General features: G+C 36.0%; 1 pseudogene across 1 annotated transcript; it reads right to left on the bottom strand.

Annotated features, from left to right (window-relative positions):
• Positions 1-444: 444 nt before the first annotated feature.
• Positions 445-14119, bottom strand: LOC147874752 (cell division cycle protein 20 homolog; annotated as a pseudogene). The gene is made up of 11 exons (XR_015533709.1): positions 12257-14119; positions 12059-12104; positions 11646-11762; positions 11179-11326; positions 10252-10375; positions 5671-5862; positions 4529-4708; positions 3362-3489; positions 2831-2978; positions 2074-2175; positions 445-860 (listed from the first exon to the last, which is right to left on the bottom strand). The product of XR_015533709.1 is annotated as a cell division cycle protein 20 homolog (transcript).
• Positions 14120-14258: the final 139 nt, after the last annotated feature.

Consider the following 14258-nt stretch of genomic DNA (forward strand, 5'->3'; position numbering starts at 1 on the left):
TAACAATGCTTCATTCATTATACTAATATTACGTCAGACATTGTCCACTGTCTGATATGCATGTGGTATACACATTTCAGGATTTGGCTTTACTCTTGTCTTCAGTTGATGGCTTTCTTTATACAGACAGATTATGTTTTGTTAGTTAAATTCTCATTTTATATTCATTCGCAACGTGTGCAGTGATAGCACAACAAATGCATATACAATTAATTTGAATTAGCAAAATGAATAACAAACTTCTCTGATCACTGTCCTCCAGAAAAGTGGTATCTTCCTTTCCTAACAGAGACATAATGATTTTACGGTTTCTGAACGTCGCCATATAAAGTATGAATACTACTAATACAATTTTCCATGAATAAGATTGTATTAATACATTCATAAAAGTGACCACTGTGAACAGGTGGGTGAAAACTGAACGCCATAAATAAGAAAATACTGTTGTAATAATTTAAACCATTTAATAAACTAATAAAATTGTATAAATAAAACAAATAAATGTACATATCATAAATATCACAAACAGTCCTGCATAACACTCCACATAAGTACGCATCTTGAACATTTATGTAAGTTACTAGACAGTTCACAATAACAACAAATTATTTGTTCACTCAACAACAGGATTTCAATAGATACATTATAATTTGTGTGACCAAATTTCATCATTTAATTCCCTTAAACATGCTCGGAGCAGCCTTAGAGTCTCTTATCTCTTTCTTCTTCTTGGCAGGATGAGGAGCAAAACATTTCCACAATCTTAAAGTTTCATCTGCACCAGCAGACAACACTGTGCTTCCATCTGGAGACATAGCCAGTTGCAATATCCGTGCTGTGTACCCAGTTAATTCAGCAACCTGAAATTAATTCAAGACTTGATTTAATTAACTTAATGCTCTAATTTTATTGATAAAATTGTGCAAGGACCAGTTCTCCAGCTTTGGGGTTTGGCAATAAACTCTTGCAGTAAAAATACAAACTGACTCTGCCCGCAGAAGGTGGTACTGGTATTCGTATTGTGTTAGTGTTTTGTTTGGACGACAAGATCCTGTCTGACATTTAGATGAAAAATATTTTATGGAAATACTTTATAAATTTGTATGGGGACCACAGAAGTTATTTACGTCTGTGGTCCCTGTACAAATTTAAAATATTCACCCAGTGCAATGATCAAAATAAAAGAGTTTCAGTCCAAATTAATAGGCATTTAAGGATCATAATTCTTATGTTAAATAGTAAAATCCTGAACTACTAGATTAATGGCAGCAAAGATGCAATTTTTAAGAAGCATAGACTGAAAACTAAAAGAGATAAGATAAAAAATTAAAAAAAATGAAAGAGAATCTAAGTTAAATGCCATGGAAGAGAAACTAACAAAGAACAGAATGAGATGGTATGGGCAATGGCTTATTAAGAATGAATAATAGACAAATCCCAAAGAAGGCTTTGAACATGAAAGTGAAAGGAAAATGTTCATAATGGAGGCTGTGATAAAGATGGGAATGACAGGTTAAGAAACACAACAGAGACAGAAGAAAGGTCAAGAGGAAGAAGCATAGGAGTTGTGGGTTGAGATCAAATTGAGAGGTCAGGAAAACCACCCCATTTTCTTCTTTCATTCCCTCAAGCACGGCAGAGTAAAGGTGATGGGAACAATATCAAAATAAACATAAATTACAAAGTTTGCCATGACAGTATTGGAAAATCATTTTCTCAGATTTCAGGTTCTCATGGGATGGGTTGTTAGTGCCATGTACTGCGGCATAAGTACGTATACTGACTTATGATTTATGATGAAGCAAATAGAGAGTGGGGGAAGAAGATTTTGGTTACAAAATATTTGTTAATGGGTGCCTGACTGGGCATCAGAAACATCATGTTCTTCGTGCTAAACACTAAGTCAGACAGGAAGACAATAAACAATTATATATGTATAATTTTAAAATACATGAAAATATCCTGAGTGAACATTCGTAGACATCTCCCAATACAAACCATTCAGAAATAACCAATTCATTTTCAATCGCTTCTCTATTAACATTTCATCTCACTAAAATTATGATCATTTACCTTTGTCATTGATGGATATTTCCAGATAATTAGTTGATTATTTGCATAACCATGACCTGAGATTAGTTCTCTGTATGTAGCTGACCACTGAAGACTGCATACCTGTAAGAAATTTTTTCAGTGTAAATATTTCAGTGGATTCAAGGAAGTAACAAAATACATGTAGTACTCTTCCACTAAATAACCCAGTCCAAGGAGATAAATGACTGACAGATTTAAAAATTCAAGACAATTATGAAAAAGGATGAAAAAATGTTTAATACACATATCGAGACTTTTCATTCATAAACTTTCCCTTAGTGGTAATAATGTCTAACAAACAGAAGACAGTAGTTGAATATGAAGGTAATGGCCATTTTATTAAAAGCTTCAACAAGATAATCATGCAGTAGTTAGGCAACAGTCCACACATTTGAGATGTTTGTAAATTGACAAACACAAGTCACGTTACTCATTTGTTATAAAATCTTCTCAAATGACCAGACATGTCAATGTGGAGTGAAAAATCAATGTTTCAGAGACTAGATCCGTTGCCACTATCAGTGTCTCGGAAATGCTGGTTTTTGACACAACACTAACATGGCTGCCTAGATTTTTAAATAAAACAATAATTATTCACTTAATAACTATAGACGTGCTACTGTACCTACCAAATTTAACTTCCTACATTTAACAGTGCATCAGCCTAAGCAGTTATGTACTTTCTATAATCATGGCAGTCAAGGGGTCTTAAATACTGTAAATATCCAGGTTTAACCTAAGACTTAGTGTCGATGGTGTTGAAACAACAACCAGTATTGCAGTTCCAAAAGCGAATGAATAAGTCACCTGTTCCACCACCGCGTGCCACTACGCTAGGCTGCCATGGACACCATGCCAATGCCTTCACAGCTGCTTGATGTGCACTACAAACAAACAGTGGAAATTACAACACAGCAGGAAAATAAGCATCTCTCTATTGGAATGGAATGTCACAATTTTTGCAGTGCAATTCTACTAAACTGAAAACGTGTTTGTCATTCCCTTGAGAAAATCATTTTTGTGTCTAAAGCAATGATCATGGAGATCGAGACGGTCCCTGAAACACTGGTGATTTTTAACCAACTGATGTGACTGACAGTCCAAGAATGTTTGACTAAAATATAATCAAGTTAGCAATACTAGAACAGTTTCAAGATCCAATATATGTCTACAATCACATTTTATTATTTTCATGGAATTTATATGATAGAGTACGACGTCCACTCATCTCACAAATACGAAACTACATCGTCAAGTATCTACTTACCTGAGAGAGTATAAAGGTTGGTGTTGTGAGTAAGCTCGTCCTGCAACAACTGGCCAAATGTACAGCATATTGTCATTTCCACCACTAGCTAGGTATCTACCATCTGGAGACCACTTTAGTCCACAAACCTGGAAACAGCGAAGTTATCAATAAGAAAATACTATAACACATCTAATATAAATGATGTTATGACCGTGGGAGTTTTCTCAAGAGACTGCATGCATGTCAATACTTTAATCTAAAACCAGAGGTTAAAGAGGGATGGGAGGGGGAAAATGCACATTTGTCAAAGTGACATAGCATTTTAGTAACACTTATCTGAAACAGTGCCTTTTTACAGTGGTCTGAAATCAGGTTTTGCAGATTCACTTTAACTGCAAGGAAGATGGACAGTCTCGGCTGATAGGAAACAAGGAGCTAGAGAGAAGTTGGGTAAGGAGAGAGATTATAAGTGGCCCTTTCAGGGCTCTTATCAATAGGCCTGGACTATTTCCATCTCCCTTCTTCATTCCTGGTCTCTCACTGGACAATCACCATGGCCCGGTCCTTTTCCTAACCCTATATAAACCAACCACTTCCCAACACTTCTCACTTCAGCCTTTGGGTTGGAGACAGTATGTTCCTCTGAAACACTGGTAACTGCCTACAAGTTCACTCTGTCACAGCCCACGATTAAATATATAGGGCCCTGTCTCTGCAAGTGGTATGAGAGGTTACTAATTTCTTGAGATGAAGTATAGTGCAAGGTTTCTTGCAGCGACTCCAAGCGAATAAAGTATCTTCATCTTGCGTTACTGTAACAATGAACTTTTGATTTGTGGAAGGTGTGTCGAGATTCGTAGCGCCAGTGTTCCTTCCCAAAACTATAATCTTTTCCTGCCATGAATATATCACTATCCTGAACAGAAACTTAGGTCCCTGCAGTTAACTGCGCACGTTATGGCATGCCCTATGGTGTGGTGGGGAGGGATAGCAGACCAGGGTACTGTTAAAACTGGCCTAGATAATGTTTCTACTTTGTCAGCAGAAGTGATTAAATGATGGGTAGTAGACTTTCATTTAGTTTTGTGGGAATGAATCTGTCTGTAAACATGCCAATGGATTCTGCATAGTTAGCACAAACTGTTGGCTCCATCCTCCGGAAGTTCTCTATGCACGGTTTCTCACCTCTTGTGTATGAGAGGAAAACCCAGCCACACTGTGATCTCTCCGTCGAACATCATCGTGAATGATCTGACCACTACCAGAACCACTGCCCAGAATGTAGGAATTCCACGACAGAGATCTGACACGTGCCGAGTGACCGCCCATGATACGTACTCGCTTCATGTTGCTGCAATCCCACAACTTTAAAAGCAAAACAATTCAATTAATCATTTTGAGTATTCTAAAATTACAAAACAATGAGAATTCAAAAATGGGACAGCAGACTTATTGTAAGATTTGAGGTTTTCACAGCGGTGAGTATGACGAGTTCTGTCTTCTGGGTTGTTGCGCTGTGTAGTCTGGTCGATGTTAACCAATGTTTCAGAGGTCATACTGCCTCCGTCATCAGGGCGATTGCAGTACTACAGTAATACTGTTCACATAAATAGTTAAGAAAAAGAAATGTAATTGCAAGAATAAATATCCAAACAAACTAATAGCAAATGTTTTCTTCACACTGTGATTGTGTTCAATGAGGAGCTGCTACATGACATTTTGTAACTGCCACTTTGAACCTTGCTCCGTTCTTCAACCACGTTATTTAAAATACATTTTACCATCTGATTGTTCCTTCTACCAATAACACCACCATATTTATATGAATATAAGCCATGTGCATACCTAAATCATACCTGAATTTCAATAATATATAATTTGCAAGCTGCATCAAAACTTCTAAATTAATTTTCCCTCGGGTACCATTGATTTTCTCTTTTCAGAAAAACAAAGAGTGTCCGATTTTCCAAGCACCTACTGTTATTCTAAGTTAGCCCATAGCCATGTTTAACATGAATATTGTCAAGTTGGGAGTCATATCAAAGAATACAGGTGTTTCATCTACATTTCCCACTTAACTTGAAGGTAACATCTTTCAAGAGCAGACAATTTACATGCCCAACAATTACTTCATACTCCATACACACAGAAGAAGGCAATGGCAAACCACTTCTGGATCATCTGCCAAGAACGTATATGAACAGGTTCCAGTTCGAGAAAAGGATGGAAGGATCCTGTTCATATGGACCTGTTGTCAGACAGAACAATAATAATAAAAAAAAATCTGTTAGTGGATAAATATATACTTTTTGGGTAACATAACAAACCTGTATAACTCCCATACTTGTTCCCACAGCGAGACAATCTCCTTCTTGCATCCAACTCAGAGAACACAAAATCACTCCCTTCCAGACTGAGCAACTTCTGAGTAGCACCAGTACCAGCTTTCCACAGATACACACTGGTGTTAAGAGCAAATGCCAGAATGTTGTTCGGACTCCAATCGACCAAGTTCAGATCTGAAACAACAAGGACTATTACAATAAAATCTATGACTCAAATTAGAACAAAATTTTTAAACAGGCACAGTGTATTATGCATAACCAAAAACTGTGCAGCTGTAAAAATACATTACATTTTTCAGAAAATCCTCAAACTTTAACGGGTATCTCAGACTCAGATACAACTATTTATGTTCACTGAAGGACATTCTCTGTATGAACACACACATACAGAGAAAAATAAAAACAATGGAGATATATATGAGGTAAAAGACCTTTCACAACATAACAGAACAATATGTACACATACTCTGACTGCAAAAACATGTAAGGTGAACCAGATTCAACACACTGCTTGTGGTGTCCATTGTACATTAAGTCCTTTACACAGGGTTTGTGCATACAATATATTGAAAACTGCATCGCACAAATGTTCATTATGAGGAGAAAATAACCAGATTATTGGCTAGGGTTCCCCACTTAATGGTACCTGCACCTTGTCGTGGTGGTGGGGCTTGAGTACCTCAGTGACCCCAAGAGCTATGCTGGCGGTAGCATTGCTACTGGTAGGGCCTTCCTAGCCAGATTGGTCGAGGGGGAGAGGTCAGACTAAGACGGGTACCCTGGTCCTCCAGGTTGGGGGTTGGTCGCAAGGCTAACAACCTTGCATCGTAAAAAAGAATAAAGTTGAGAATAATTTGATGAATGAAGCCGGACTGTCCTCACGAAGACGAACATTAGCTAGGAACAAGGATAAGAATTTGGTACTACATATTGGAACATGGAATGTGCGCACTCTGCTACAAGTAGGAGCGATGAATGGTATAGCTGATGAAATTATAAAATATAGAATGGAAATTGTCGCTATACAAGAAATTAGATGGAAAAATAAGGGAGTAATAAATAAGGCAAACTTCTCCATATATTATTCTGGGAAAGACGATAGGCAAGGAGAATGTGGAGTAGGATTTATTGTTACTAGGCAAATGCGTAAGGCTGTGCTGGCCTTTACACCAGTAAGTGAAAGAATATGTACACTTAGAGTAAAAGGGAAACTCCATAATATAACACTTGTTAATGTCTATGCACCAACCGAGGGGACAGAAGAGGTGGCAGTAGATGGTTTCTATGATGAATTGCAGTCTGTATGTGATAAAATTTCGAAACATGACATGATAATAGTACTTGGTGATTATAATGCAAAGCTTGGGAAAGAAGAAGTCTATGTCAAACTATTTGGAAGGAATAGTCTACATGAAGAAACTAATAATAATGGCCTAAGGGTAGCACAATTTGCAGCTGCAAATAATTTAAGGGTCATGAGCACATACTTCCCAAGGAAAGATATTCATAAGGGTACTTGGAAAATTCCTGGAACAAATAATTTTAATCAAATAGATCATATATTGGTATCTAGGAGATGGGCGACAGATGTAGAAAATGTGCGCACATTCCGAGGGGCAAATTCTGACTCGGACCATTATTTAGTTGGGTTTAGAATGAAGCAAAAAATATGTATGGTTATGAAAGGGAAAATGAGAAGAATTAAAAGGTGGAATGTAGACAAATTAGAAGATAGGGGTACAGTACAGGAGTATCAATGTAATTTAAACTTAGAATTACAAAAGATAGAAAAAGGGCCTGATATTGAAGATGAATGGAACTGCATAAAGAATGCCATTTTAAATACAGCACATATAACTGTTGGAGAGACAAGAAGATCAAGAAATGAAGATTGGTATGATGATGAATGTAGATCGGTCGTGGAACAGAAGAAGCAAGCTAGAATGAAATGTTTACAGCGAAATACGAGAGCTAATAGAAATCTTTATAATGAAAAACGGATATTGGCCACCAGAATATGTAGAAAGAAGAAAAGAGAAATGTTAGGAAGAAAGATCGACAGTATGATAGAACACCATCGTAGAAATGAAAGTAGAAAATTTCACAAGGAGCTTAAAGAAGTAACACAAGAATACAGACCGAAAGCTGTAGCATGTAAAGATAGTCAAGGAAATCTATTGACAGAGAACCGTGATATTGTTAATAGATGGAAAGAGTATTTTAGTGGTATCCTGAACGGAAATATAATTGAGACAGGGCAGCCAACATATTATACTGTGGATAATTACATTGAAGATCCTACGTTTGAAGAAGTGCAAAAAGTAATCAAATGTCTGAAAAATGGTAAAGCACCCGGAAGTGATGGGATTACTGCTGAACTACTAAAAAAGGGGGGAGTCAAGTTATGGGAGAGAATACATTATCTGATATTGTTGATCTGGAAAGAAGAAAAGATTCCAGAGGAATGGACCCTAGGAGTAATACAACCTATACATAAAAAAGGAGATAAAATGGAGTGTACCAATTATAGAGGAATTACACTTCTGAATGTAATATATAAAATCTTGTCAAGTACTCTATATAATAGATTGGTTGTATATGTAGAAGAGATGTTAGGAGAGTATCAGTGTGGCTTTAGAGCAGATAGATCAACGATAGACCAGATATTTGTATTGAGGCAGATTCAAGAGAAAGCCTATGAATATAACATTGACTTAAATCATTTATATGTGGACTTCAGACAAGCATTTGATAGTCTCAATAGGGACCAAATGTTAAATGATATTCTCCTATTAGGGATACCATCTAAATACATCAGGCTCATCAGAGCGACGTTGAAAGACTCCAAGGCTGTAGTAAGAGTAGATGGTGAGCTAACTAAACCATTTAATGTCAATATGGGAGTTAGACAAGGAGATGCTCTCTCGACAATGCTCTTTAACCTGACGCTGGAAGCATCTATTCGGAAACTTGAGATCTCAGGACATATAGGCATCAAATCAATACACGTGAGTGCATATGCAGATGATCTAGCTATTATTAGCAGGAATAAAGCTGCACTGGAAGAAACAGTATTAAAATTGATAGAAGAAACAGAATTAAGGGGGCTAAAAATAAATGAATCGAAAACAAAATATATGAAAGTTACAAGAGCAGCAAGAAATGTCACAAATAAATTGAGAATAGGGCATTATAATTTTGAACATGTGCAGAATTTTAATTACCTGGGTTCACAGATTAATACTATAAATTCAGTAACTAATGAAATTAAAGCACGTATTGTGAATGGTAATAGATGTTACTATGCCTATCAGAATTTAATGAAGTCTAAAATACTGGGGAGGGGACTTAAACTGAGAATCTATAAAGTTCTGATAAGACCAGTAGTCACATATGGATGTGAAGCCTGGACATTAACTAGCTTTGATGAGCAACAACTTAGAATATTTGAACGCAAAATATTGCGGAAAATCTATGGTCCAATACAGAATAGTGATGGCTCCTGGAGAATTAGGATGAATCATGAACTAGATTGTATCATACAGGGAGCAGATATCGTGAGGCTAATCAAAAGCAAAAGGTTAGCCTGGCTTGGCCATGTTGCAAGAATGGAAGGAAACAGGGTAACTAGAAGAGTGATGGAATGGAGACCGATGGGAAGAAGGATGAGAGGGAGACCACGGAAACGATGGATAGACGACGTGGAGGAGGATGTGAGGACGATGGGAGTAAGGGGATGGAGAAGAATTGTGGATGATAGGACAGAATGGAAAAAATTCATCAAACAAGCTAAGACCCACACAGGGTTATAACGCTATAAGAAGAAGAAGATTGGCTAGGGTTCCTGGAAATAAACTGTACTGAAGTGCTGATTTGTTATGGTAATATTATAAATAAATATATCCACTAAAACTACCGTAAGTGGCACCAAGGGTTTTCTTCAAATAAGTTGCATGAAATAGTGAAACTCCTTCAATCTTCTGTAAATGCACTTAATTGACATAAAGAAAAATCAACACAAACCAAAATATACTCTTCAACCAGAAATAAAAGGCCTTGAATTATAACCTAATATCAATGGATTAAAATAAGCATCATAACTGCAGTGTATAATGTCACCTTTCAGGAAAACACTGCGGAAAGGCTGGAACACCTTCAACATTCGATACGACTTATTTCCAAAAACCAAAATCACACATTTCACCTGTACCACTGCAATCACTCAGAATAAAATAATGTTCATTCTTAGATAACGCTCTGGTCTCCCTTCCATCATATTTATGAACCAATTACAAGCATTGAGTGTCTGCTTTATTACTACATAGGTAATTGAGATGAGCGAAGAAAAATTTACCAGCTCTAAGTCTATTGTTTTTAAACTTCCCTTTGAGGCAACCATTAAGTGTCATGAAAGAGGCCTGTGTTCCAATCTAAACGTAAATTTTAAGTTTTGATTGTTGGGCTTTTCGACCTTTGACCATTTTGGAAGCTTAATCGTTACAAACATCTGCTGATAAAACATTCAAATTTGATTTCTTACAAGATACATAAATACCAACTTACAATAGTCATCCACAATGTCAGGAGCATCAAGAATTATGTCTGGACTTTGTGGAATATATCGAGTCAAAATCTTTCCTGAAGGTAGTGCCGTGGAATACGTGACGTTCAGAGGATCCAAGAATCCCTGCAATTGAATATACATAAATGAGTTTATAGTACAATGACATGAAAAAAGTGACAAACAGAACTCAACATTAGAACTATTTATAAGCTTAACAAATTGATTACAAAAATTAGATGGGATAAATAATTTTTACTTTCGTCACACATGTTGACAGAATATCAAGTCAAATTTATTTCTTGGAAAAACTACATTTAATAAAATATTTAGAAACAGTTTTAAGATCAGATTATAACTTGTAGTTATAGCAGAACTTCTCGAGTGATTTACAAGATGCCCATTAATTTTCGAATACATTGTTCAAATAACAGCTTTAACTAGAAGCCAAATTTTACTTTTGGTTATGCTCTACATGCAGCTCTAAAATATTTCAATTTGAAGACAATATTAGATTAACTTGTAAGTGCTAAATTCCTGTCAATGAATGCAGAAATTCTCTGGCTAACAAAAAACTGAACTAAAAATAAATACTGATAAAACTAAATACACGAGCAATCTAGCCCTATAAAACAAGCAACATATCACCTGAAAATACTTCAGAATTGAAGTATCTGTTAACAACACACACACACACACACACATGAGATTCCTGCAACAAATAAGAAAAGAATGCATTGTGGAAATTGTTATGTGTCATTTGCAGTGACCAACATGCTACTTTGGATTTTACTGTATGTGCTGATCTTCCACATCGTAACACTAATTCTCTTAGTTGGCAAGCAGCAAGATTAATAATTGTTGTGGTGAGGCAATCACCTACGAATTACCTGCTGTACTACAGTGAAACAGAAAAGTAGAAAACTTACATCCGGCGTTCCTGGTGCTTTTGTTCTTGTATGACAGAAGCCTCATATTTCTAACATCTCCGCCAAACAGATACTCTGACATGAAGCACTAATATCCTTTCTGTGAAGGGCTTATCAATTCATCATCTGGTTGTTGTTCCTGGGTTACCTGACAAGAAATCACATCAAAGATCGAACCCCATTTTTCTTTGTTATTCTGACACACACTGACATGAATAATGAACGCAACTTTCGTAGGTAGTTACCCACTTCTCAAAGCAATGCATCATGGCACATTCCTCAAAATTGCTTGTAACAACCTACAAGACAACATTTTAAACAGTGTCTATATACTACACAAATACCAGCAAACATCACATGTTTAGTGACTAAATACAGTTCTCAAACTTTCCACATATCATGAGGTAATCATAAGGTTCACAACCATTACAACCTGCATGTTTCATAAACACCAACATATTTATTACCTTATAATGTACAAGTTCAACATTGGTTGCACTTCTAACAGGAATAAATCGATCACCACCGATCGGAGTCTTGGATCTTTTTTCCTGATGATGGCGTTGTTGAATATGAACAAGCACCTGTTAAAATACAGAAAATGGTTAAAATACTATTTAACAATAATGTACACATAAACTACAGACTCCCAAATAAATAAAATATGAAAAGACATCAAGTATACATTTCACTGACTCATTTAATATTTATTTTAATTTGTCATCTATTATGAATCTTACAGGAATCGCCTTTTATCGGCCACACAAAAACCCATAGCCAATTTGTAAATAACACACACCAATCAACAGCATATTTGTCATACCACTATTAACCCTTTGGCCACTACGTGCAGGACATCCCTTGTTAGCACAGACCTTACCTCATAGTTTTGTCCAAGATATTCCATGATGGCATTGGACCCTCCTCTGAAATTATCACCAAAATATTGTGTCAGCCATCCACTGAGTCTCTCTAATACAAAATGTTATTTTCCACGATCTTCACTTTTACCTGATACGTCTCACAAAAGGATGTACACTTGTGTTGTCTGCAATAGCTCAGCTGGAAGTGTGCTTACCTATAGTACAGGTGACCAGGGTCACATTCCCCACGAAATATCCTTCGAATCATCACGTCTATAATTGTTTTGGAAGTCATAATATGTCATTTATTTTTTAACCCTTTGTGTTCATTTATTTTCTTTCCTCATTCACATTTCAGAACGAGAGTGCAGTTCGTTCCTCAATGTGTTACGTCCATAATTCAGTTATTACATAGTAACACCTTTTCAGATTATCTGATTATCAATCTAACTGCTAGCTTTCATATTCTTATGCAAAAGCAGTGTATTTAAATCTCGCATCTGTAAAATAAATTAAAGCATTTATCACAGATATTTGTAAATTCTCTGTAACTATAATAAAATCAGGAAAGCTGAAAAAAACAACAACACAATTGTTCTTAAAAAAAACAAATACATATGAGAGGATGCGTAAATTTCTGCAAATTCTTGATTCCTGATGACAACTGACTAATCATGACAAGTACTTAGTTGAAGAAAATTATGTCTACGTGTTCAATGAAATAATACTCCTAAAATGTACACCACAATGAGTATTTTTATAGACAAGTTAAAAACTACATCGCAGTCTTTCAGGTTCTCATTGCAGTTATTTATGAACTATCTAATAAGGAAGACTATAAAAATGCACACTCATAAACAACCAATCACAAGCACCTGTTTCCATAATCACAAGGTCTGCATAGTATGCTGCCAAATCAATAACATTATGTGATGTAACAATCTGAAAATGCAAACGCAGCAAGCAGGCAAGCGTTTGTTTGATGTTTGTGATGTCACAAATGTTTGTGTTTCTGTTGCATTTGAAATAATCACCATCCATAATCAAGTCATCCTAGTCTAACATGCTCAAAACTATTCTCACAGTGCATCACATAAAGCTTCACTGTTATAAAATACTGGTGTACTTTTGACCTTTCACACTGAGAAACCAAGTGTACAACTCTCATTCTTGAATTTTAATGAAAGAACAGAGAAAGAAAATTTGCAAACACATAAGAAAATTAATTAAATTTGAGTCCCCAAAGCCACTGAAGACATGATGATTGTAAAAGCCTGATGGAGAATCAAACCTGAGACGCCTGCACCATAGCCAAACAACTGCTACAAACTGAGTTATGGCAGGGAATGCAGGTATGCCTTCTGAAATAACAGTAAAGCAAGAGGAAAATAAAACTGTGTTTTTCAAAGAAATTGTAAAGTATCAACAAATATGTTGGCCAAGAAGTCACAGGAGGGGACAGAGCAATACTGAAAAAAAGGAGCCATACATACTGAATCATCTCCACAGACAACAAGAATCATTGTTTTCAGCCATGTCACAAAGAGAATTAAACAAAACTTCTATCAGCACTGCAAACAATGTTACTACACACTCACACCATATTCTATGTTTAACTGAGCACCACATGAAATTACCAGCCATCTCAAAGGTTAATCTTAACAATTCCAATTCTGAGAGATCAGATTCCATTTTTATTGCAATGAGGTTGATTTTTTTATAAATGTTATAAATTGCTACAATAAGTTGACTGGGTATGTTACATGCCTTTAAAATTCCCATTAGCTTGTTCCTGTTAACTGTGTCATCAGGAAAGCTTGATTCGAAAATTCGTAACATGTTTAAAAATGTGTCAAACTTTAAATCAACATGATATATTGATCCTCACTTTTCACTTCACAGAAATGTTTTACATTAATTTATTAGTTTTGCTCGGCTTAATATAACCTCAACTTCCTATGACAACTGATCAGCTATTATTAAATTCAGGATGCCTTCATAAGAAACAGTTTAAATGTGAAATTTCTTAAACCTTCAACCATACAGATTCGTTTAAACTATCTTAAATACCACAAAGAGCAAACCTTAAATCGGAGACCTCAGGACACTCCTTCTGCCACAGCCGAATCGGACCTTTGCTTATTGCATCGTCCATTCTAACACAATTCTTTAATTCATTCGAGAAAACAAACTGCGATTCAGTAGAAGGATGTATAG

This window comes from Zootermopsis nevadensis, unplaced genomic scaffold, assembly GCF_977971745.1.
Source record: "Zootermopsis nevadensis isolate Lab colony 2312 unplaced genomic scaffold, Znev_1.0 Znev_ptg000005l, whole genome shotgun sequence".
Lineage (NCBI taxonomy): Eukaryota > Metazoa > Arthropoda > Insecta > Blattodea > Termopsidae > Zootermopsis > Zootermopsis nevadensis.